General features: G+C 36.0%; 1 pseudogene across 1 annotated transcript; it reads left to right on the top strand.

Moving 5' to 3' along the window:
- Positions 1-1,377: 1,377 nt before the first annotated feature.
- Positions 1,378-3,455, top strand: LOC148012163 (cytochrome P450 71AU50-like; annotated as a pseudogene). The gene is made up of 2 exons (XR_015689052.1): positions 1,378-2,451; positions 2,576-3,455. The product of XR_015689052.1 is annotated as a cytochrome P450 71AU50-like (transcript).
- The last annotated feature ends 23,950 nt before the right edge of the window (positions 3,456-27,405 follow it).

The following is a 27,405-nucleotide window of genomic DNA, read 5'->3' as shown; positions in this document are numbered from 1 at the left end:
AGCCATGAATATGTAGGTAACTCAAGATCTAAGAAAATAAGTCATTAAGGCCCAAGATCTTTGCAACAATATTGTGTACTAAAAAGACAAACCGTTTGCTTCCCTTATTTCTATTTCTTTACTACCTCCTCTCTTCCTTGTCATATCTCCTTACTACAAATAATCCTCCACACGCATACACAATTGTTTTCTTTGTATTGAAAACACATTGTTTTATGGCAATGTTTGTAAACTCCAAATTGAAACTTTTTCTCTTTTAATCCATTCTGTACTTTACAAGACACAAAAGTAGTGAATTCAATACTTAAAAAAGTTTTTTTCTTATTTCATCAGTGTATAGAAGATATGATTCATTCATTGAACTTTGATAATTTTTAATGGATATTCTCCTCTCTTTTAGTACAATTTGTACATAGTATATTTAATATTTTTAAACAAGTTTTGCAAAAATGACATATAATTTTTAAATATAAGACCTTTTTCATAAAAATTTCAAACTATTGTATGCATTTGTCCTATAGTTTATAGAAACCATTCTTTTTATTTACCATAACGTGTTCAAATGACACTTTATACAATTTTCATACATACCCTTTATGGAAAGTAATAGGAGATTATAAATCTTGATATTGGATTTTCTACAATACATAAATTGTGTAAATAATGAATATATGCTCTACCATTACGAAAATCAAGGCTATCACGATAACAAAGTGCAACTCCATTAGCAATTTTAAGCACGTTAGTCATAGCACATTAACATTTTTTATGTTTCGAGATTGACAAACTTTTACAAAAAATGAGATCTTATACATTGAAGCCTATTAGACACTTAGTAACAATTGAAAACTCTTATTTAAATGTGCAATTAATACCACAGTTCAAGAATTTCAAGCCTTCGGTGACTTTTCCTGTGCATGCAGATTCCAATCCAATCAAAGGCTATGGTCCAAATGTGAATTTTGAAAGAGCAGGACCGCTACATCAATCAAGTCGCAGTCCCCTGGACCTCTGAAACGCTGAAAGCCTTGGTTTTCAATATTGTTCAGTAGAAAAATTGGTTGTGCACGGCCTGCTGGAGCAAGCTCAGAGAGCAAGACGAGTGGAAAATCAAACCAATCGTGAGCTCCGACGGCCCGTTCAACACCCCAAGGACGATTGAAAAGCCTGCACTTTGATGTTTTGACGAAACTGATGGTAAGAGGGATTTGTCGCGGCCCCTTTTCGCGATGGCTCGAGGCACCCTTCCTGCACGTTCTCATCGAGCAGGCGATGTAAAATCGAGCAGGAACAGGAAGAGTTGCACAACTGTTTTTTGCTCTATTAGCAAAAGTTACGCAACGCATAAGAATGATAAAGGAACCACGCGAAAGTCGTATAAATATGGGAAATGAGGAAAGAAACGCCATCACCAAAGCTACACACTTTTCCTCTCTTATGTTAGCCTTGTTAGGTGTCTTGGGTGAGGCTACGTGAGCCGTCAGCGGAGGCAGGAGCAACAAAATACACCATGCAGATCTTCGAAGGGCGGAAAATCGGCTGGCAGCTCAGAGATTGCACCCTGTGTGCGCTACTGATTACACTAATATGGGCCAGCTACTTAAGCATTACCGTAATATACAGTAACTGGAGGAGGCAGCAGCAGCACCGATACAAGCTCCCTCCAGGGCCCTGGCCCTTGCCCGTCCTGGGAAATCTGCTGCAGCTCTGCGGCGATCTGCCACACGTGCGTCTGGCACGCTTGTCGCAAAGGTACGGCCCGCTCATGGGCCTGCGCCTGGGGTCCGCGCCCCTGGTGGTGGCCTCCAGCGCCCAGGTGGCCAGGGGTTCCTGCACACGAACGACAAGGCCTTCGCCAGCCGGCCGCCCTCTCTGTTCGCGGATCGCCTCTTTTATGGGCAGGCCTTCATGCTCGGCATGGCTCCGTACGGGCCCTACTGGCGCCACCTCAAGAAGGTTGCCACCTTACAGCTCTTCAGCGCGCGGAAGGTCCAGCAGACGCAGCCACTGAGGAGGCGGGAGCTGGCCCGCCTCATCCAGTTCCTGGCTGCTGGCGCGGACGCCAGCGTGGCCCTGGATCTGACACGCGCCATGTCTAGCATGGTGGAAGACCTCATGTGCCGCATCATCTTCCACCGCCGCGCGTCCGATGTGGCGATCCCGGGCGCCGCCAGCTTGAAGGACCTCGTGCATAAGTCGGCTGTGCTGTTCCAGGCGCCGGTGTTTGGCGACTTCATACCATGGCTGGGGTTTATGGACCGCGGTGTCAAGAGGAGCATGGACGAGGTGCACGCGGGGCTCGATGCCCTGTTAGAGACCTTAATAATGGAACGCGAGAAGCAGTACCAGCTGAATATACTGCAGGGGAGGGAGAATCTCCCAGAAGATGTTCTGGACGAGGCTCTATTGGATCCCTCTTTAAGCCGGGTGGGCGTCAAGCAGTATGTGCTGGTACGAGAGCCACACCCGAGAGAGAGAGAGAGTGTGTGTGTGTGTGTGTGTGTGACTCTGCTGCATTCTTACGTCGTCCTGCTAATTAAGAGTTGCGCTCACTGATCCCTTCATTGGTTTGTAGGATCTGGTCGCAGCCGGAATTGACACTACCTCTGTGGTACTGGACTGGACCATGGCGGAGCTCTTGAACAACCCACGAGTTCTGAAGAAGCTTCAAGCCGAGGTAGAGAAGGTCGTGGGACTCAAGAGAATGGTGGAAGACTCCGACATAACGAGCCTCCCTTATGTGACTGCCATCGTTAAGGAGTCCTTGCGCCTGCACGCGCCCACAGTCCTTCTGCTTCCACACATGGCCACGGAGGCTTGTAAGGTCATGGGGTTCAACCTTCCGGAGGGGACGAGGCTGTTAGTGAATGCGTGGGCGATTGGGAGGGACCCGGCAGCGTGGGAGGACCCTGAGAGGTTCTGGCCGGAGAGGTTCCTCGAACAAGCTGGGGATCAAGAGCTGCGTAGTCAACATGTCGACGAGTTCTCATGGATCCCTTTTGGTTCGGGAAGGAGGAGCTGTCCAGGCGCCCCTCTTGCCCTACCCACCCTTGAGCTCACTATCGCAAATCTTGTCCACTGTTTTGATTGGGAGCTGCCGCAGGGTGAGAGCCATGTTGACATGTCCGAACAAACATCAGTAGTCACTTGTCGGAAACACCCACTCCTAGCAACCCCAGCTCTACGCATTTCTCTAACCGACTTCGAATAGCAATATCATTAAAGAGAACCAAGCCACTACTATTTCTAAGGTTACGTTACAGTTAGTCCTGCCATAGCATAACGTAGGCACCGCATGCTCCTTGTCCAGTCGAAGTAACTTATAGCTATAAGCTTCAAGCTTTTAATATATTCTTACTGGTTGTCGTCTCCTTACACAATGCTTGCAGGCAGAAGTCAAAGTATATTTGGCTTCCTAGAAGATAAAGGTGCTTCAATGGAGGATATCCGTTCTATTTTAGGCTATTTGTGATCTATAAATAATGAGAAAAAAAATTGTGCTTTCTATTTTAAAAGAAGGGTTAGATGAAAATTTTGTTCTCCTTCTCTACTTCTTGACATTCGTTGAGAGAGAGAGAGAGAGAGAGAGAAAGAGAGAGAGAGAGAGAGATGGGATCATTAGCTTGATTCTTAAAGCGAGAGAGAGAGAGAGAGAGAGAGAGAGAGAGATGGGAGAAAGGAGAGAGAATTTGATTATTCTTAGTTAAGAGATACTCTTTGAAAGAGAAGTAAGGTTAAATTTTTCTTTAAATTTGATTTTATTAAATATTTTAGCTTTTGATTATTAACTTTAAAGTATTGAAAATATAATTTATTTTATGTATTTTATATATTCAATTTTAATTTTTATATTGTGGTGACCACAACATGCCAATTGGGTGTGCGAAGATGCTACTAGCATCAGTGATAGCCAAGAAGAGGCAAAGACAAATATGATGAACTTGGGATAGCGTCAAAGTGTAAGGATAAGGGAAGGGGAGGGGCAAAAAGATGGAGGAGGTGATGAAAGAAGGCCAAGAAGAAGGCCTAAAGAGGCACCTCCAGAAGCTTCAACAAGCATTGACACAACAACACCTCAAAAGAGGCGAATAAGGTCCATACACCTCCAGTGAGGATAGAGGAAAGACGCAGCTTCTAGGATCAATAATACATAGCCATTCTATATAGCCAAAGAAGAAACTCCAAATCAACCCACAAGCTATTATAAGGGAACAAAGTATAGCAAACTCACAGTGTGAAGGCGTCTATGTGTGTTTGATACATTCACTAGAAGAGGACACTCAATTCTCAATCAATAGCACCTTTGAGCATATTGAGTTTGTTCAACTCAAAAGAAAAGGAGTTCATCTTGCCTATGTAGAGAAAGGAACGTAAATAGAAGAAAGAAGATAAGGAGGAGTTGCATGAAGTGGTCACATTAGATCTTAGGCTTGTGACTTTCAGTTTCATTTATGGAAAAACTCATTCGTGTCACACAATTGCAAGATCTTATCCAAGCCTACTTTAAAGGCATCACTTCTATATTGTTGGTCCATGATATTTCTTAGTGGAGATAGCAAAGCTCTCACTGTCCTCCAAAATTACTAGACCAAATTCACCACAATAAACTCCAACTTTACCAACATACATTGATGCAACTATGTATCTAGAATACTAGCAACAATACACAATGGTGGGCACAATTCTACAAGCCATCTCAAACTTGATGCTACAAGTAAACCATAAAAATCCATTGCTCATAAGTTTTACAAATAATCAAGCTCAAAGTAGCATAAGAACATAAGAATGTACAACTTTTGGTTTAGAATTTGCATATTAAAATGTGTCACAAATAGCATTGCAACAACTACAAGAATTGAATCAACAACCAAAGAACCAATAACCCAATTTTCTCTCAAGCTAAATCAACTACTATTGTATAGGTAGATCCCTCAATGATTGAAGCAATGAAACCCTTTTTCCTATGGCCTAGAATAAACCAAGACTTAGCACTTAGAGTATAAGATCAAGGACCAACAATCTTTCATGATGCAGCATAGATAGCACAAAGGATAGAGACAATAACAACTATTGTAGTAACAATAAGACAATAGTAAGAGTCTTGAACCCCCATGGTCATAGGTGAAGTTTGCAAGTTTCTTTCAGACATGTATTTTGTAGGTAAGGGTGTGCTCGAAACGTCGCTGTCCAGATAGAGAAGAGCTTGATGATACTGATGAAGTTAAAGACTTCTTTTCTAGATTGGGGATTAAGTCGGCATTTACATTAGCATATAATCCAAAGGGAAATGGTAAAAGTGAAAGAGGACATCCTTCCATTGTCAAAGCTTTGGCAAGGGAATACAAAGACAGAGTACACGAGTGGTGCACAGATCGGATGTTGAATGCTCACGTAGTGAGTGTCGGAAGGTCGCCAAGAACAAAAGAACTCTACTTTTGGCACAAAACTCAAGGTAGAAAGCATGCACGACATGAACAAGAGACCAATTGGGTGCAATCTCCCCCCATACCTTGTGTGAGCGCTCCACAAACCATGTACTTGTATGTATTAATCATCTTCAAGCTCAAATAATAGCCCAAATTACAAAATAGCATGCTTTTGGCTTTTGAGTTTGATTTAGTGCCAAATAGAAATAAAGCTAATGGGCGGGTGCACAAGAAGTCAAGCATACCCAATACAATGTCCAAATACAAATATCATAATCGTGCGCCCATGCGCATACAAAATAATAAATAAATATCCAATGCATTAATAAATAGGCGCGACAAAATATAGACGCCATGCCTAAGGTATGCGCCCATCAAAATATAAGTAATAACTCGAATACACGCTATCCTCCAATGCTTTCCTCCACCACTGCTGCTATCTCTACACATCAATTGAAGCATTCACAATCGTTGGTAAAATAATACAATTAAACTGACAAAAGTGAATACCTAGCAGTCTTCAGCTACATAAATAGATCATTTGGTTAGAAATCAATCCTAACCTTAATTTATCACGAGTGCGCACTCTAAACTCATAAACGTTTATTAATTTAATATGTATTTTGCGGAATCACCCGCTATGGAATCACCCATGTACACACTAAATTAACGAAACACCCGAAAAGGATAGGCGTCCCCATTGACTTCTCGCACAAAGAATCCACTTTGTGTATGAGCCCCGGTAAACAAAGTTTACAGAATCCACCGTAAAACCTCACAAAATCCAGCGTGGCAGGGAATCCACCGTGAAATATGCCTCCTGGCAAAATACCCCCAGGGTGGGATAGCGATTTTCCTCAATTTCTATTAGCTCAATGCGGAGCTAACAGAGTGGGGAAAGCATTTCAGCCTCTAGCGTGCATCCATTGGGCATCTTAAACAGGATGGTTTTTAAACTTGACCAAATATCTAGAATATCTACGGCCAGTTCTAGTGGTCATAAAGTCAGTATCTATGATAGCTTCAAGCTCAAGAATTTCAGTCTCTTCATCTAGCAAATGTGGGTTTTCATAAACAAGGTGTATAGGTAATTGGCCTCTAAAGGGTCGTAATAAACTAGTGTGAAAGGTGTTGTGAATTTTCCAATGTGGTGGTAGTTCTAACTTAAATGCATTGTCATTGATTTTGTGAATGATCTTAAATGGTCCATAGAATCTCGGTGCTAATTTCATAACTGGGTGTTTATCTACACTTTGTAATCTACGTTTCTCTATTCTTAACCAAACATAGTCATCAACTTTGAAATTCATGGCCTGTCTTTTCTTATTGGCTTGTTTTGTATATGATTGCTGGGCTTTGGAAATCATGTCTTTAACCTCATCAAAAATAGTAGCGTGCATGTTAGCAATATCATCAGCACTCTGAATTCTATTTGATAAAGATACAACAGGTGTAGACAATCTATAACTATAAATCACTTCAAACGGTGCTTTCTTTGTAGCTGTGTATGGTATATTGTTATATGCAAACTGAAGTAAATGTAAATGTATATCCCATGTCTGTGGTTTAGAAATAGTGTAAGCACGTAAAAGATCTAAGATAGTACTGTTAGTGGCTTCTGTTTGATCATTAGTTTCAGGATGAAATGGAGATGAGAAATCAATCGTTGTTCCTAAGTTAGCAAACAAAGTAATCCAAAAATTGTTACAAAATCTAGAGTCACGGTGAGAAATAATAACTTTTGGTAATCCATGATTAGTAAAAACAGTTTTCAAAAACAACTGAGCTGTCTGAGATGCTGTTAAAGTTTTCTTGCATGGAATGAAATATGCTTGTTTACTAAACCTGTCTACAATAGTCCAATCATATCATGGTTAGCTTTAGTGTTAGGTAAACTAGTAATAAAATCCATAGAAATCTGTTTCCATGGTCTTGATGGAATAGATAAAGGCATTAGTAAACCATACTGTTTACCATGATGTGTCTTAACTCTTTGAAAAACCAAACATTCAGAAATAAAGTTAGATACATCAATGTCCATATGTGGCCAATAAAAATCTTCAGTCAATGTATGCAAAGTAGATATAATACCTCTATAACCTTGATATGGAGGAGAATGAATCTCATTCAAAACAAAAGATCTAAATGGAACTGTAACACATAATCTCTTTTCATAAAACATGAGTCCATCATTGTAAGACAGTGAATCAATAGGAATCCAATTATTTCCAACTAATTTATTCCAATCAGATTAAAAAGTAATATCTTGATAATAAGTATCTTTCATAAGGGCTAGAGAATCAAATGATATGACAGAGATATTATGAATGGTCGGTCTTCTACTTAAAGCATCGGCTACTACATTCTCTTTACCTGGTTGATATTGGATAAGAGGATGAAAACTCTGAATGAAAGCTACCCATTTGATATGTCGGTCAGATATTTGGGATTGACTAAGGAGATGTCTAATGCTTTGTTGGTCAGTCTTAATCATAAACTCAGAACCCATTAAGTAATGTTTCCATTGTCTTAAAGCTTGCACAACAACTAATAATTCTTTATCATAAGTGGAATATTTAAGTTCGGATGGTTTCAGTTTATAACTAGAATAGGATATGGGATAATTATCTTGCATAAGTACAGCTCCTATTCCAGATCCGCTAGCATCAGTAACTACTAAAAAGAATGGTCTATTGAAATCAGGTAGTTGTAATACAGGAGCATGGGTTAATGCATGTTTCAATAAATCAAAAGATTTTTGTTGATTATTAGACCAATGATAAGCAATACATTTCTTTAAAAGTTTAGTCAAAGGCAAAGCAAGTAATGAAAAATTTCGCACAAACTTCCTGTAAAAACTAGCAAGATCTAGAAAAGAACGTAACTCATGCACATTTTTGGGTATAGGATAGTTTAATATTGCTTCTATCTTCTTAGGGTCAACCTTAACACAAGGAACTTCCCTATATAAGAAAAAAAGAGAATTCCCCATGGAATTCCCTACTTGAAAATACATATAAGTGGGAAAAGTAAAAACTAGGGAAAATTAGACATTTCCTAGTGAGAATAAGTAGGGAATCACATAAGACCTTTCCTATGTAGGATATATTTCCTACATAGGAAAATACAAAAATTTTTATGTAGGGAATAATTCCTCTATAGGAAATATTCCATATATAGGAAAAAAAATCTAGAGGTGATTCCCTAGGTACTCTCACTAGGAAATCTCTCATTATTCCTATTTTTTACATTCCCCACTTATATGTACTTTCAACTAGGGAATTCCATGGGAATTCTCTTTTTTCCTTATCACTTTATCTACTTTTCCCTTACTCTTAGACATGCTAATATCAAACAAGAAATTACACAATAAATTTTTAACTAGAAAATTATATAGAGAATGTCATCATTTCTAAGTAAGGATCAATAACATACATCTAATGATCAAAATATATTAAACAAATTAAGACATCAACATCTACTTCTAGCAACCAAAAGAAAAATGAAAATACTTTTAAAGGAGCATAGAACTAAAAACTAATCAAGCAACATGTGTGTCTTGATTGTTTTATCCCTTAAATCTCCAATATGTTGCAAAGTAATAAATGTTTGAGTAATCCCTCAAATCTCCAATATGTTGAAAAGCAATAAATTATTAACGTAAAGTAGAAGTTATGCTAAAACTTCCACATCATCTAGACTAAGCACATTGCTATTTTTGTTTAATACAACTTTGCCATTTTCTAGTAGCCAATAAATAATCTCCTTAATCATATCATCACTTGTTGGCTTCTTTGTATCCTTAATCAAGACTCGAAAGCTAGCTTCAATCTTTTTGAGATTCATGTATGTACTCTTTAAAGAAAAGTACATATCATGAATTGTAGGCACACCAAGATACTTCAAAAATATGGTTTCCATGTTCTCTTCTGTTAACTTGCATTGAATAACAAAAAGAGAATAAGTAACTTATTATACTATGTATAGATAATTAAATGACACGAATTATAATATGAAAAGCCATAAATTTAACTACATGACTATTATATATATATATATATATATATATATAAACTATAAAGCTACCCTTTAAGCATCATTTGAAATGTTAATCTCAAAGCTACAAATTGAACTACATGACTACAATTATATATATCTAATTAAAATATAAATTAACAATAAAGTTACCATTTGAGTATCATTTGAAATGTTAATCTCAATGCCTTGGTTTGGGAGATCTTTAAATTTCTAATTCAAATAAAATAAAAAAATTAGATTATGCTTTTCATGTATGACATAAACAAAAATACAAACATTTACATCTAGCACCTTTGGTTCTTTTTTGTTGATATTGGTACCTCATTTCATGCTCCTTTGTTGCAAAAGATCCTTCATCTTCTCACTTGGCTAGTCAACACATAAAATAAATAGTTATGTAATAAATCATATCTTTAGTTATTCACTAAACTATGATGCTATTGTTCTCTCACAAACATATATCAAATACCTTCCTCTTTCTTTGACTTTTTCGAGATGTTTCATTAATGTCATTCATGTGGATTAGCCTACATTCAAAACTAACTCCCTTTCTTACATTACCTCTTTTCCCACTTTTTGTTGTTCTTTTATCTATGTTTATATATATACACACAATTACTCAAAGTTTAAAAATATGAATAACTATGAACATTTTAAATTAGGCAAAGACACAAGAAACTCTAAACCACTTACTATATAGGAAAAAAAAGAGAATTTGCTAGTTAGTTTTCCACATAACTAGAAAGAGTCTAATATAGGAAAAATCAAACTTTACTAGATTGCCAATCTAGAAACATAGTTTCCAATATAGAAACATTTTTCTAGTTAACTTACCATATAGAAAGCTTTTTTTTTGTTAACTTACTATATAGGAAGTTTATTATCATAACTATCTATATAGTAACTTTATAAAAAAATGTTACTATATAGTAACTTCAGAAATAGACATTATCTATATAGTAACTTCATCGAAAAAGCTACCATATAAGAAATTATAACATATCACATCTATGTAGTAACTTTATCATATAAACTTAGCATATAGGAGGCATATAGTGACATAATCAAATCTCATAGAATGTCATTTTAATATTTTTATATAAATAATAATAGAAAAATACTTGATTTAAAAAGTGGTTTTAATAAAGTAAAAGTGAATAATAGAATTTTTGCCAATTACGTAGCAAACTATAATGTGAAATCCAAATTGTCCCTATTCTACTACATTAACATTATCTAAGCTTAAACTTCCAATGACTGTATCTTTTATTATAACTTGTTTTTGCACTATGAACCACTGTACACTAAGTGCAACTTGAAGATTATATTTCTCCAATGCTTGCTAGCCAAGCAAAAGAAGCCACTAACCCATCATTGTTGCCAAACCTCCAAAAGCATATAAGAGTTGTCCACCTTCAAACAGGTGAGCAAAACTGAGAATGGCCAATATTCAATGGTGCACTTCTTGAGACAACATAAAAACTCTAATTACAGCAGTAATAAGACCTGATTTCAACAAAACAATGTTGAATATCTTCAGATTTGCTAAGATGAGGCAGAACATAGTAGAGCAGAGAGAGAAATTCAATATGCTGCCAAGAAAGTGTTGTAACAGCAACCTTTGTTGTTTCAAAGATAAAAAATAAGGTCACTTGCTGGTTATTAGGGTTCTACTATCTGAAACCCTAATTTCTGCACCAACACTTGTCAATAACCTCGTTTTTAGGGCATCTTGTCATTTGCAGCCCTACAATCTGCTCAACATCAGGTTGCCCTGCTATCCTAGAGCTTCAGCACGCATCCCTTACTCACAACTAAGTTATCCTTCAGATCTACCCCCAAACAACCCAAAATGGGTGAAAAACAACCCAACATGGAAGATACACTTTCATGCAACCCAAAACTAATCCAAACTTGGCATTGATCAATTGGGAGGGTGGAACTAGGTCTAAATATGAGGTGATTTCTTTCCACTCCCTGTTTCCTTCAAGGAAGGAGATGACTCATCAGCACACATGAGTGGGATATGTGCCTATAAGCAACAAGGGAGGGGGGTACAGTGTGCTAGGGGAGATTCCCCACATGACCATATCAGAGGATAGAGTATGATTCTTTTGAACTACGATGCATAACTACCATGGCCTTCTTAAAAAATACTTCAGCAATAAAGAAGTGATACATGCTATGTATCATGCTAGATCTAACCTATGACAAAGGGGATACATGCAATGCATTCAAATATGTCCTCTGATGTCCCAAGCATTTTTAAGTTTTTACTTACAAGTTCTTTAATAGCAATACAAACCCTCCCAAGGTCACAAAAGAGACAGTGTTAAAGAGGCTAGAGATACCATTAATCTTCCACTCAATAGAGAACTTAACAACTTCTAAGAAGCATAGGCCTGAACAATACTGGAATCGAGGTCCTGACCTTTGAAAAGTTCTCAATATCCCAAACAAAGAAACTATGATCGGCATATACAACAACTGGAAGAACCAAAATATTTGATGTAAAAATAGTGATTGAAGAGAAACCTGACTAATGTATTATCAAAACTGAAGCACTTTACGCCTAACAGCTTTAAGTTTCTTCTCAATGTAAGGACTCTTCAAGTGGTCAACCTTAAGAAGAACAAGGTTTGATCCTTATTAGATTGAGCTTTCTTATTTGAAGAGAGTAGAAATCCTTGTACAAACAACATCAATTTGATCGTATGCACCATTTGTAAAACATCAAAACACACATAAACTCCATATTCGGGATTTTGGGAATTTTCCATCAATATGGGAAAACCAAATCAAAATGGATTTCATGAATTTCGGGAATTTCATTAATTTGGAACTTGGTGCAATTAAACATATTACTGCTTATGGTTGTTTCCAAGAGATTGAAAAAAACTCAAAAAGGTGGTGTTAATAAACACCTTAGTTTTAATATCCTTGAACTATTCAAGGAAAATCTTCAGTCGATTGATTCATGTAGACTTTCTTTAGCCTTCAATACAACATTTGGAGGAATTTTGATTTTTTTGGGAGATTTTGTACCTTTCTTCATCCAAGAGAAGACAATGCTATCTATTGTTTCCCATCGTTCAAGATCTTTTTTGTTGCACATCCAATATTTATCCCAACAATTAAAATACACCTCTGCATCTGTAGCATTTTGACGACTACAAACTGGTGCCCAATATTGTATACGTACCTTCTTGAAGTTTTTGGAATGTCTATTTGTATTGATCTCAGTTTGTGCAACACCAAGCCATATTGGATATATTGGATATGAAGGTCTAACAAGCAAAAAGTCATCTTTCTTAACATCAAGCATTGGTTCAAATGCATGTTTGGGTTGTTTGCTCAGAGGACCACAATAGTGATCATTCAACTCTCCTAATCCAATGAAGTCATCTGCATTATCTACATATATATTGGTTACATCACTTTGTGTTCTTGGCCAAAAATCTATGAAAAATAAATCTTCTTGGACATTTGGAGTTTGAAGAGCGTAGATCATATGTTTCCAATAATCAGTATAAATTTTGTGAACTCTGCTTCAAGTCCTTGTACATTTGATCATCTTTCCCAATACTTCAAATAATCTTTAACTCCACTTACTACTTCTTGATGATCCTTAATGTACTCAAACATGGGCAGCAACATTGGAACACCCTTTGGAAGAGTAGGCTTTCCTGCAAGGTCTCTCTTCCATAATTCAATGCCACCTTCTCTTGGTAACCAGTTTGGGGACTTTGGATGCATCTTGTATTGCATGACAAGTGTATCTCCTTGCATATAAAACCAAAATTGAAGAGGTTTTGAGTGACCAACAAGTGTATCTTTCGAATCACACAAGTATCCCTCAATGTATCTCTTAAAGTCAGGCACATGTGTCAATAAGAAAGGTGTAGGACTAGTCATTTGGCATGATTGAAAATGTTGCATAAGATGAGGAAAAGTGATTGTCATGCTGGTCCTTAGCTTCTCTGAAAATTTGCTGAACATTGCATCGATGTCTTCATGTGTATGACCCACCATGAGAAACCCAAGCTGGATCATCTTGAATGTTCCTCGTGCAACAAGCAATGATAGATATGCAAAGAGATAGCGATTTTTATTTTCTGACCCACAATTATCAAGTTGAAGAAGTAAGTTCTCTGGCAATCGTTTGAAATGATGATGGTCATCTTGTGGTGTATTATCTTCCATGCATGATTTATTTTTTGCAACACCTTGATGGTGATCTAGTGCTTTTTTTGAGTTGAGGGCATTTAGTAGCACAGAGGTTGATCTTGGCATTCCATCTACTTGTAGATCACCATTGGCATGCCTATGTAGTCGCTCCAAGTTCCTAAAGCACAATGACAATGAGGCAAGTGTGAAGTTAGGATCATGAGGCCATAGATCGAGTGAGAAATGTCCATATCTACCTTCTCCATGTCCATGTGTAATCATGCCTATTAAAGAAACTGGTAGTTGAGTGGATCTTTTAGTCTCTTTTGATCGAAGCCTTAACCTAGGGATAGTTGTCTTTTGCTGGTCCATTTTATCATGTATGATGCACAAGTTTTTATCTGGATCTAATGCTGAGGCCAAGCGCCAACTGTAGTATATGTTCCGACAACTTTGTTGTTGTAGCATGTGACATTGACGCTTCTTTAGAAGCACATTTCGCTCTTGAAGACACTTTGTTACTACAAGTTGCTCTTTGATCTCTGAGCAAATACTACATTTGGAGAACTCACTTGTCTTTGCTAAGGTTACATGCTTGAATTCTGTGTTCCAAATACGATTGAAGGTGGACAAGGATATTTTCTTACATCCAATACCACTCAATGTTGTATTTACTTCTGCCCATATATCTACCTGCTTATAAACATCTGAGATGACCAATTGTGTCTCCCTTGATCCATCTTGCATTGTTCTACTCTTGTGTGGCATTTGCTCTGCATTCTTCTTAACAAAGTCTCTAAGCATGGCTCTTCCCATCTCTGTGTGATCCCAAGCTGCTCTTATTACCCCCTTGTTTCCATGCATTGCCCTCATCACGCCATGCTCAAATTGTGTTTTGTACCTGTAAAAAGATGTCTTTGGGATTCCATGAATCTCATACCATGCCCTTCCACATACCACTTGTCCATTGAAGATAAAGCTGTACTTCCTTGTTCCCAAGTAATCAATCCTGCATGATGATTCAAACTTGTCATAAACATAGTTTGTGTGGTCTTAAAATTACAATCCCCAAAAGTATTTACGTAATTGTTGCATTGCTTCTCTATCAGCAAACTGACAACACTTTCCTTGGCAACGATCAATCATGGAAACCTGTGAAATGGAGTCCATAGATGTCCTCAAGTTTGCACCTTTAGGGGCAATAATTTGAGGCTTTCTATTGACCATACAATATGATCTCTTCTGAACAAAATTTGATTTTTTTGCAGAAACATAATCTTCATCGGTATCTTCCATGTTTTTGGCACAAGCATTTGTAGAGACAAATTGCATGTATGATTGTTGTTGTAGCAGTGATGTTCCATCATCAAAGGTGACTTGTTTAATAGGCCATCTTTCCAAAGTGACACAGTGGAGGTTGTCATCTATGTATGTTCTTGTGGTTTGATCAAGGGCTTTATCTACCACCACACCAACATCCTCTTCTCCTAGCAATTCAAAGTTTATCACATCATATGGAAAAGCCAATAATATATCCCCTGTCCCAACACACACAGTGTTGCCTTCTGTCCATAGCATCACTCTACGTTCTCTCCAACTTTCACGAATGCTAAGCACATCAATATCCTCAGAAGGTAGGACATGTTCTGCTGATTCGTAATCATCTCCTCTGTCATGAATTGTTATTGAGTTTGAAACAACCACCACATCTTTCTTTCCCCATTTTGCAAAACCACCTACAGCTTCATGAACCTTCATTGCATCAATTGTTGGGAATGGAAAATACACTGCTACATTTAAACATTTATCAATAGCCACTGAAATATATCCATCTTGAAGTGTTTCTCCATGGCATGTCTCATTTGGATGTATTGCATGCACTCTACCAAGTGCAACAATCTCATGATCAACTAGCAAATTCACAGTTTCTCCAAAATAAAATTTGTTATTCATGATACCTGTACAAGTGAGAAAATGGAGATTTTATCATTTGTATGTTGTCACCTCTCAGAAAGAAGAAAATAGTGATGAAATTGTTAAATACAATGAAGTATCAAATTTCATTGAAACAAAAAAAGTACTTAAACATTAGATAGAATGAGTCCAACTTCCATAATAGAAAGTATTAATGGAAACATCGTACAGAAAGAAGGGGATAGATTTGACCATATGGCCAAAAACAAACTTTCTCATGAACTGTGCCGCCCTAAAGTAAATAAGAAAAGTTTCTTCTATTATTTTTAGTTGCCTTGATTTCACTTTATTTTATTAGCTACTCTTTGAGTAAGCAAAAACTTCATTGTGTGTTCTCATTAGGAAAAGATATAGCAGATGTTCAAAACTTGTACTATATCTATTCAACACGAGAACAATGATTAAAATTATTTATAATGTGTATAGGAAAAGATTTAGCCACGTGGTCAAAAATCTATTGTATGTATTCCATACCATAGCAAATATAAACATTATTTGTGATCCCCATAAGGGAAAACACAGTCAAATGATTGAAACCTTTGTTGTATGTATTTCACATGACAAAAAGGATAAAAGCTCATTGTGGTCTCCATAGAAAAATATTTAGCCAAACGGTGACAACTCAAGCCAAATACATATAACAAGGATAAAAGTTCATTGTGATCTTTATGGAAAAGGATTTAGCCAGATGGTCAAAACCTCTATTGCAACTTTTTTACACAAGACTTAGGATTAAAATTATTTGTGATATCCACAAGAAAATATTTCGCCATATGGTCAAAACATGTATTTAACCTAGATGATAGCAAGAATAATACTTTTTTGTGATGTCCATAGAACAAGATTTAGCTAAATGTTCAAAGCCTTTATTGTATGTCAACAAGAATAAATAATTTCTGTGATCTCCATTGAAAAATATTTGATCAAATGATCAAAACCTTTATTTCATGTATTCCACATGACAACAAGGATAAAGATATTTTTGAGAAACTTTGACCTTGTGCTTAAATGTTGAAACCACAATGACCTCTAAAGAATAGGAGATTTCATTCACTATGACACAAAGTTATAAATATTCAGGAAATTTTAGCATAAATTAGAAGCTATTTGAGAAGGAAAGATAATTTTTATCATGGTTAAATATTTATGAATCTTATACTACATACTTGTTGATAATAGTAAAATGTATCATATTTTATTTTATTTTTAAGTTATACTATATTAGTCTAAATGATGTTATATTAGTATATCATACTATGTGCATATTATGGAATATATTATCAAAATATAATTTATATATATATATTAAATTAATTTATTAATAATTAATAAATATATTTAAATATATTAAATCTTATTTTATAAGATTATGTATATTAAATGTATCTAATATGTAATGTGTAATATCATTGTGGATTTTGAACCCACCTTAGTGATAGTTCGAGAGTAGAATCTCTAGTAGGGTAGGATAGAGAGTATGTAGGAAAAATCTCTAGCTATGGAAATAGGGGCAATATCACAATGGTGGGTTGTTAAGGAGGGGCGAGGGGGAAGGAGCTGATCTAGGAGAAATGCCCCTAGTAAGAGTTTGAGGGCAATGTCTTCCTTAGTGGAGGTTTGGGAGCAATGCCCCTAGTTGGGGTTTCAAGATAGCACTCGTTGTAGGGATTTGGGGGCAAAGCTCCCAATGGAGGATTTAAGCGGTAGGGCCCTTGGTGGGGGTATGCGGGCAATACCCCTAGTAGGGGGTTGGGGGTAGTGTCCCTGATGGGGGTTTGGGGGCAATGCCCCTAGCGGGGGTCCGAGGGTAGTGCCCCTGGTGTGGGGGTTTGGGGGCAATGTCCCCAATGGGGGGTCCAAGGGGCAGCGCCCCCTTGTGGGGGTCTGGGGGCAACGCTCCTAGTGGGGGTTCGGGGGCAACGCCCCCGGTGGGGGTTTGGGAGTAACGGCCCCAACGGGGGGTCCCGGGGGCAGCGCCCCCTTGTGGGGGTCTGGGGGCAACGCCCCCAGCGGGGGTTCGGGGGCAGCGCCCCCGGTGGGGGTTTGGGGGAAATGCCCCCAACGGGGGGTCCGGGGGGCAGCGCCCCCTTGTGGGGGTCTGGGGGCAACGCCCCTAGCAGGGGTTCGGGGGCAGTGCCCCCGGTGGGGGTTTGGGGACAACGCCCCCAACGGCGGGTCCGGTATAGCCATTACGTGATTTTTGAAAAAATTGCGACTTGAAATCTTTAATAAAGTTAAAAAATAGACACAAAAATAAGATCTAAATCTACTTGTATTCCGTAACAAGTTATGGTTATTCGAATAGCGTGATACATTAAATGATTCGTTTCATGAGTCGGTCTTTACAACTAATCATGACGTTTTTCAAAATGAGTTTCTCTTCCCCTCCCTCTCTCTTCCACGTAACTCTCTAACCTCAGTGTTTTATATGTTGCATTTTTACAGTTGTAGGTTTCGCATCTCTGATCCTCTGCATTTTTATCTCTGCTCCTGCCGCCCCTCTCTTACTACAGGTGTTGCAGCCCTAATCTTTGGCAATTCTATCCCCCTCCTCTTCTTTAACTACTCTCCAGTGTTTCATTTTCTCAAACTAAAATAGATTGTGCAGTGCATTTTCTGGTTTGAATCAGGGTATTTCTTTGACTACTCTCCACTGTTTCATTTTCTCAAAGTGAAACAGATTGTGCTGTTCAATTTCTAGTTTAAATCAAGATATTTCTTTGACTACTCTCCACTGTTTCATTTTCTCAAACTAAAACAGATTGTGTAGTGCAATTTCTGGTTTGAATCAAGGTATTATGACCAAAACAACGTGCGCCTTCAAATCAGAAATCTTGCTCCAAGGTTTCAGCAATTCAATAAGCTAGTGAATGATCGCTAGTCCACACCGTGCCTGCTCCTACTTCACGGGTGATTTCTGTTACGTTGGCACATATTACTCACCTACTAATTACAACAGGTTTTCAACTTTTCCCTACTTCATTTTTTATTTTGAGTTAAACTACATTGATTATGACCATTTCAATCCATGCAATTACTACAAATCACACTACTAACTCTTTTGTATGATTAGTATTGAATAATATTAAGATCAAACACCAAAAGCATTTTCTAAATAAGAATCATGTATGAAAACTAAATGCAATATGTATTTCTGTAGCAATGAGATTAGGCACTCACTCTTGAGACTTCAATGTCTTCTTCTTCTTCTCGATTGCTTGATTGATCTCCTGGAGTGCTTGTGTTTTTTGTTGTCCAACCACTATCTTGCAAGTGATAGCTTCACTCTATGTCAATATTGAAAACATGACTTTTTGCACTGTTGAAAATACTCTTTTTGTTGTGAATATGAAGTATATGATTTGTGTAATGTTGAAAAAAGTCTCTTAGATGTGAATATGGAATAAATGGTTTGTGCAATGCTTTTATCAATGATGAGTGCTTTCAAAATACTAGCCTTTCTTTCTATTCTGTGATGCTATATACCTCAAGATTTTGCCTCAAGGCTAAACCTAGCCTTATATTTGTTATATCATTCTGTAATATTAGAGCATTTTATCAAGTTCTTATACATTGTATTATACTTTACTATATAGAACTTTCCATTATACTGTATTTTCATAGTAAAAGCATTACCATCAGATTTTATGGTTACACTTTTTATAATTTTGCAATAAGCATATGGCTATACAATACTTACAAATACTCAATATGATTTTGCCATAGGATGTAATTTGATTTTCTAACAACACATATCATGATCTTTCATCAATTTATAGATTAGACCATATGGTCAAAAAAAAAATTGCAATATAAGAAGTACTTTTTGTTATTTTATTCAATACAATCTGAGATTTGGCCATGAGGTCAAATCTTTTCTTATAATCTAAGAAGTAATTTATGTTCTTTTTTCAAATATACTATGAGATTTTGCCATGTGGCCAAATCTTATCCTTAAGCTATCTCTTGGCCAAAATAAGGACTCCTGTAGTATCACAATATCTTGCAACCAATCAAGCACTTTGTTCATTTTACTACAAGAATGACATTTTTTCTTTTGGTCAAATGCTTTCTTATATTATCAACCCTTGCTTACTTCCAAAAGGAAAGGCTAGTTTCTACTTAGAATTCCTTACTTCCTATAATTTGGCCATGTGGTAAAATCTTGTCTTGCAATAAACGAACCACTTTTTTGGAATTTGATCCTAAAAAATTAAGACTAAATCTATGGTGGGTTCAATCACACAAATTTTGGGTATGCTAGATTTGGTTGTATGGAAAAATGTTCTAAGAAAAACATCTTCTATATTATCTCCAAAAAAGAAAGACCATGTTCTACTTGGAACTCCTAGATTACCTACTATATTTATAGGAAGTCTCGCCATGTGGTCAAAACTTGTTGTGCAACCAAAAAACCACTTTGTTTCCATTAACCATTTCTTTCATTTCAATTTTTTATAACTTCCTATAAATATCATATCATTTTGCCACAAATTAGCCACTTTTTCCATTCCACTACAAAATAAAAATTGGCCATATGGCCAAATCTTTCATTTTGTTATCAATGCTAGCATCCAAGAATCCCCCATTCTTGTTTTGTTCAGCCATATGATCAAATCTAGTCTCATAAATCTTGCAAAACATGAGACCACTTTTTCATTCCATTATAAAACAATATTTGACTATATAGTCAAATCCAATTTCACAACATGTTACAACAAATGAATCACTTTCTTCATATGGTTATGAAACTAGATTTGGCCATATGGTTAAAACTAGTTTATAGAAATTGTCTTATCTTGTAGGTTTTGCCATGAGGTCAAATCTCCACCTTTCAAGTGTTTTTCACTTTATCTTATATTGATATCTATGGGATTTGCTACATAGCTATATTTGTTTATATGTGAATCTCATATCACAATAAACTGCATCCTCTCTTTAACTAGCCTTTAAGAACCCTATGGTAAAAAACCATGGCAAAGTTTCTAATCTGATAGATAAGTCTTATGACTAAATAGGATTTGACCACATGGCTAAAACCAATGACAATGTTTCTACAGTATAGCTCATTTCAAGGGAAACTTACATGTGCAGTAATTAAAATGTTAACTTTGGGCCAAATGGAATTGTGAGATTGCTACATAACCACATTGATATATAGGTGGATCTCATGTTAGACTAAATCTCATTCTTTGATTAAATAGGATTTGACCACATGGCCAAAAATCTTAGCAAAGTTCCTAGAGTATGATCCTTGCATAGGAAACTTACATGGAGAAAAAATCCAATATTAACTTAGGGACAAAATCATCCATGACATTTTCTACATAACCACAATGATTTTTCACTATATCTCATACCACACTCACACTCAACATTTCATTATCACTTGACCATTTGGTTAAGCCCATGGTCAAGTTTCACTATTAATAGAATTTGATCTTCTCACCGAAGTCCATGGCAAAGTTTTTACTATATGATTCTTGCAAGAGAAACATAATTAATGCTAACTTAGGGCCAGGATAATCCATGAGATTTGATACATAAGCACACATATTTATGGTTGGATCTCATACTACACTTAATCTCAAATTTCAATATTTCATTTTATGGAAGAGTCCCTTTAGAGTACATTTGTCTTGTATTTCGTAAAATCTTGTGTTGTTGTGTTTTCAATTTTCAACTTAGAAATCTTATACATTTATTTGGGTTTTCTGATCTCATACTACACTTAATCTCAAATTTCAATATTTCATTTTATGGAAGAGTCCCTTTAGAGTACATTTGTCTTGTATTTCGTAAAATCTTGTGTTGTTGTGTTTTCAATTTTCAACTTAGAAATCTTATGCATTTATTTGGGTTTTGTGAATTTTGAATATTTTTAAATCCACTTTTGTCTAACAACTTTTTCTCTTTGTAGAACTATTCAATGGAAAAGAAAGATAGCATATCCAAAAAGGAGACCCAAACCATTGATGGAGTTAGTGGTGGTTTTGTGTATCCATGGTATGTGGATGTTTATGATAGTCAAGGAAAAAGGGCTAAAATGTTCTCTTATTCACTTTGAAGAGTGATATTGCATTTTTTCAACAAGATGGTGTCATAGAGATGATAACAGATGGATGTGCTAGGAAAGAGGGAATACCATGTAATCTTGTTAAGATCAAGGGGAAAAAGGTAGTATACAAACTTGATCCTTTGTCATTTCACTTTGCCAGTATTAAAGAGGATGAAGAATACTCTTTGAAAACAATGGGATGGACCTTATTTGAGGATGTAAAGGGCACAAAAGACATTATATTAGCATTCCAAGCTGTTCAAAATAGTGAGCTACTTTCCCTATCAAGAAAATGTGATCGCCCCAACAAAAGAATGAAGCTCCAAGATAAACAAATAGACTTGAGATCTTCACCTTCTCCTCAAGAAGAAAATAATTCATAGAATCCCACAAGCTCAAAGTCAAAATCACCACAACAATGTTCCTTGTCACAAGCTCTTGTTGTTAGTATGGCTGCTAACACTACTAAGAATGATTCCACTTTACCTTCCATGTTAGAAGTTACACCTGTAAAGCCAATAATTTCTCTTGAGGTCAAGGGAGTAAAAAGAACATTCGATTTTCCTGAAATAGTTAAGAAGAAGGGAAAGAAGGAAGAATCAAGATTTCACATGTTTGAAAAATTCTTTCCATTTGGTCCAACAACACAATTTCCTATTCTCGTTGATAGGTGTTATGAGGCAAGTCCTTTGTATGCTTATAGGCCACCATGTTGGGATTATGTAGAGAAGCTAACCACGTCTTTCATAAAGACTCCCATGAACCCAGCAACAGCAGCATATCTTATGCCTTTTGTACAAGACAACAATGAGAAGAGACCCATGCATCGTGATGAGGTGGATGCTAATAAGTTGGACACTTATAGTTATTGGATTATATCAGGGCTTCACTCAATTCATGCAGCAAAGATATATATTCAGAGTAATACTACACGTTGTCTAGCAACCAAGCATTTATACACCACAAGAAATGCTAAAATATTAGTTGATTGTCCTGCGAAAATGTGCATTGAGCTTTCACGAATGACAAATATGGAATCACATAATGTTATGAAGAATGCACCTTATGTTGAGCAACTTCAACAATTAAGAGATCAGTGGCTAGCATTTGGTTCTCCACTAAAACCCCAACAAGGGCTTTCTAAGACAAGCTCTCAAAGAGTACCATGGCAGGTAATCATATATAAGCTTACCTTCTTTTTTTGTGAAGATTAGTGTGATGCTCTTTCTTTTGTTCTATGCTCACTATTTTGATCTTTTTTTTTGCAGAGATTTATGGCATACATTGGAGAAAATTGTGCATCTAGAGATTTCCATATGATTGTTAGCTCCCAAGAAATATTTGATAGTTGGATCAAAATCATGAAGAGATACTCTAGAGGTGAACTTATATCCCAAGAGGAGAGTTTGAGAAAAAAGGGAAGGCAACCTTCTCCTGTTGCATTTCGTTGCCTTATGGGTTTAAAGGATGGAGACATCCTTACACTACAAGAGGAGATCAATGAAGGTCATATCCTTTTTCTTAGAAACAAATGGGATAAGGAAGGTATGATTGACATGGAAACAAGGGCTAAGCAAATCAAGCAAGATAGGGTCCTAAAAGAGCAATTAGTCACTCTTTTCAATGCTTCAGTTCCAGAAAGTAGCGCTGTGATGAAGACTTGGGAAGATCTTGTTGATGATTATTTTATCAATGATGAAGTCTACACAAAGATTTTAGGCATTTGCAATGATTGGGTATCAAAGAAGCTCACACGTGGAGCTGATGCAGGGTCCCTACCAAATGGAGCAAAAGATATTGTGAACTTCCTAATTGGAAAAAAGCAAAATCCTCTTCAATCCTCCACTACTTCCCCTTGAGGTGTATATGTTGTCGGATGCAATCTAGAAACCTTTGATCTTATACATAATGTTTACAGAGATCCAATTACCATTGGGGTTATTGTTCTAGATGCAGCACATGGGGTTGAGGGAATGAAATGGGACTCTATAAAGTTTGGAAAGGTTGTATTCACTCTACTACAAATGACATGTGAACCTAAACAATTCATGTTGTTATGATTTCTTGATCGAAAGCAAATGGCAGCTTTGGAAAATGCTCTTGAAAGCATTTTTTGCAAGTATCCCATGCTAGTTCGTAGTGTTGACTTCCTACCAATGGATAGAACGTTTGATTTTGGATCTATAGATTCTTTTGTGGTTTTGACATTAGTGACCATGGAGAAAAGCTTCATCAATTTTGAGCGATATATAAACAATGTCAAAAAGCCTTCCATTTTGGACTTTGAAGGCTTGGACAAGGAGTGCAATGATGAAGATCTTAAAGAAGAACAAAGGATTGCAAAGGCCGTTTTGAGAAAGAAAATGAAAGTTATGGAAACTACAATCAAAGCATTCAATGATGCTCATGAGGTTGTATTTGATGTATATGCAAGTGGACTTGTATCTAAGGTGGCATTGATAAATCATATGAAGACTATTGCAGTGGTTTGCAACACTCAAGAGCAAAGAGAGGTTGAAGCACAATTGTGGAGGGTCCATGAGAGTGCCAAACAAAATTCAAACTCCCAAGAGGTTCCTCCTACTGAAGTTCAAGTTCTTGAAGAACCACCCAAGGGCATAGAAGAATCAAGCCAAGATATAGCAAGTCTAATTATGAAAGAGAAATTAAGGGCTACTTTAGGTGTTTAAAGTGTGTTCCTTCTCCTTTCATCAAGGAAGACACATTGATGTAATTTTGATTTTTTTCTTGAGAAGTTACTTCCATTAGCATTTGCAATATTTTCTTTCTTTGATGATATTAATTAAAGAAACTATGTCTTTGGTTTTTTAATTTTTTATAAAAGGTACCAAGCATGTTTGGTTTAAAAATTTTATTTAAGTAAATATTTTACCAAATCGGTATTAAAGAGCTCATTAAAATTTATCATCCTTTGTAAGGATAACTATTTAAATATTATTTCAATTAAACTCTTATATGTGTTGCGTTATGATCTTGTCATGTTAGTTTTGGTTAGATTTGTCCACATGGTTAAATCTCTTATCTCTTATAGCCTCTTTTACTACATCACTAGTGTATGTCTATGCATGTACCTTAGGATAAGAAAGCCATCAATATATTGCACACCCCAAAAAAGATTCATTGTACCTCCCAAAGGAGTTTTACCTCAGTTATAAATATTGCAACAAAGATTTCTCTCCAATGTATCTTTTGAGATGTGTATATGGAATATTTAGGTAAAATCCTTGTTACAATTCGTGAGTTTAAATATCTATGGGATATAACTAGTTCAAAAATAGAATGGTTAGTCCTTAAGAAGAAACTATGAAAACTTATTCAAATAGAGTATAACTTATCTCAATTAAATTGTCATGTATCACTTATATGTGACACAGTTTTGGTCACATGGTCAAAAGTATCATGTTTAAATTTTCTTTTAATAATTAGGACTAATAAACATCTTCTTTGTACATGCCATTTTGAAGGCCTTTTTAAAAATTGAGTATGTTAAATATTATAATGATATTATAATTTGTGCAACTAATTACAAGAATCTATTGTTAGTATCTCAAGCATACTTATAACTAGCAATAAAAAGTAGATATGGAAAAATGACTTTATTAGAATAGATTTTACTTCAAAAAATTTGTCATATATATTTTTTTCACATCGTGATATTACTTTTGATTAGATTTGACCACATGGTCAACTGTCTCTTTTCTTAAGACATCATTTTTTAAGTAGTACCTATTTATGTATTTATCAATGTAAAGTTAAATTGCTTTAGTGTTCTATCCCAGTTTATAGCTCAAAAATTAGGTAGAATGATGAGGAAGTAAATGAATCTAATGTGCTTCTTTTTCTTCTTTGTAACTTCAACTAAGACATCTATGGTTGGATATCTAGCAGATTCAACAATAGTAGAGCACGATGATGTGATTGATGTTTCCTTGATAAGAAATGCAACACAATTATGTGTAATACTTGATCTCAATGGTCTTCTTTTATAACGATGCTTTGCTAAGTCTAAAAGGTTTCAAAGCTTTCAAATGGGAAAGCAATGGCTTGTTCTTCGACCAGGATGTATGGAGTTTCTTGAAGCCTTATTTGCAAGATTCCAAGCAGGAGTTTGGTCAACAGCTTTACATAAGAATGTCATGGCAGTTATTAAGTGCTTGGAGATCCATGCAAAAAGGAAGTATCCTTTCTTCATGATTTGGGGCCAAGAACAATGTCATAGACATCGACTCAAAATCATATATAGGCCAGATAAGATGGGAGTAGAAGCAATGTTCAAGCCTTTGAAGTATGTATGGGATCAATATGGAGATGTTTGTCAACATACCAAGACTATTCTCATAGATGATAGTCCTTACAAAGGATGTCCAAATCCTGTTGAGAATTACATTTATCTAAAAACATGTGATATTGATCATGAAGACTCTATCTTGATCAAAGAACTTCTACCATACTTGACTCTCTTAAGCAAATACCATGATGCACGTGAAGTCATCAAGTTTGATCGATATGGACAGAATCCAGTTCAATATGGACATGAATTGTATGCTCAATTCAAGGTTGTCATTGATGAATGTACTAGAGCAGAGAATGATGGTATTTCATCTTCATCATCAGCACTGCACAAGACCATGATTGATAAAGATGGTATATATGTTCAATCTTCAATTACTTCTTGCTTCAAGAGACCATCTATTATACAAACATCCTCAACAAATGCTTCACCTCATCCGTCTCTTACATTGAACAGCTCACAATTATCCATGTTGAAGCAAACTCCTTTAGTCTCTACTTTGAAAGATATGGAAGCAATGCAACTTGCTCATGAGTTAGGATATCACAAACATTTCATAAATGGTAGTGGAGCTAAACGTTTTATACAAAATCTACAAAAAAAAAAAAATTCCAATATACATGATGTAAGAAGAAGGAGCTGACTCTATATGGATTAATTTTGACTTTCATAATAGATATATCCCTTACATTAAAGGCTTTTGCATGGCTATGCAATATATGCTTGTTAGAAATTTAAAGTGTTTTATGTAATTACCTTGGTGTTTCTAAACACCACCAATATCAATGAGAGAATCTACTTGATTTTTTTTATTGTTTCAATAACATTAGTTAATTGTATTGAAATTTCTTATAAAGTGGTTTAAATCCTATTTTGTACTTTATGATAGTCTACTATACAAACATACTCAACAAATGCCTCGCATCGTCTATCACTTACATTGAACAACTCACATTTATCCATGTTGAAGTAAACTCCTTTAGTCTCTACTTTGAAAGATATGGAAGCAATGCAACTTGCTCATGAGTTAGGATATTACAAACATTTCATAAATGGTAGTGTAGCTAAATGTTTTATACAAAATCTACAAAATTTTCATTTTTCCAATATATATGATTAACAAGAAGGTGCTGACTCTATATGGACTAATTTTGACTTTCATAATAAATATATCCCTTACATTAAAGTATTTTGTATGGCTATAAAATATATGCTTGTTAGAAATTTAAAGTATTTTATGTACTTACCTTTGTGTTTCTAAAAAGCACCAATATCAATGAGAGAATCTACTTGATGTTTTTTATTCTTTCAATAACATTAGTTAATTGTGTTGAAATTTTTTATAAAGTGGTTTAAATCCTATTTTGTACTTTATAACCATCTACTATACAAGCATACTCAACAAATGCCTCACATCATCTATCACTCAC

This window comes from Lygodium microphyllum, chromosome 27, assembly GCF_053477565.2.
Source record: "Lygodium microphyllum isolate KBCC chromosome 27, Lygodium_microphyllum_v1.1.10, whole genome shotgun sequence".
Taxonomy (NCBI): Eukaryota; Viridiplantae; Streptophyta; class Polypodiopsida; order Schizaeales; family Lygodiaceae; genus Lygodium; species Lygodium microphyllum.
The sequence above is the reverse complement of the archived record's forward strand: the minus strand, read 5'-3'. Positions and strand labels throughout refer to the sequence as shown.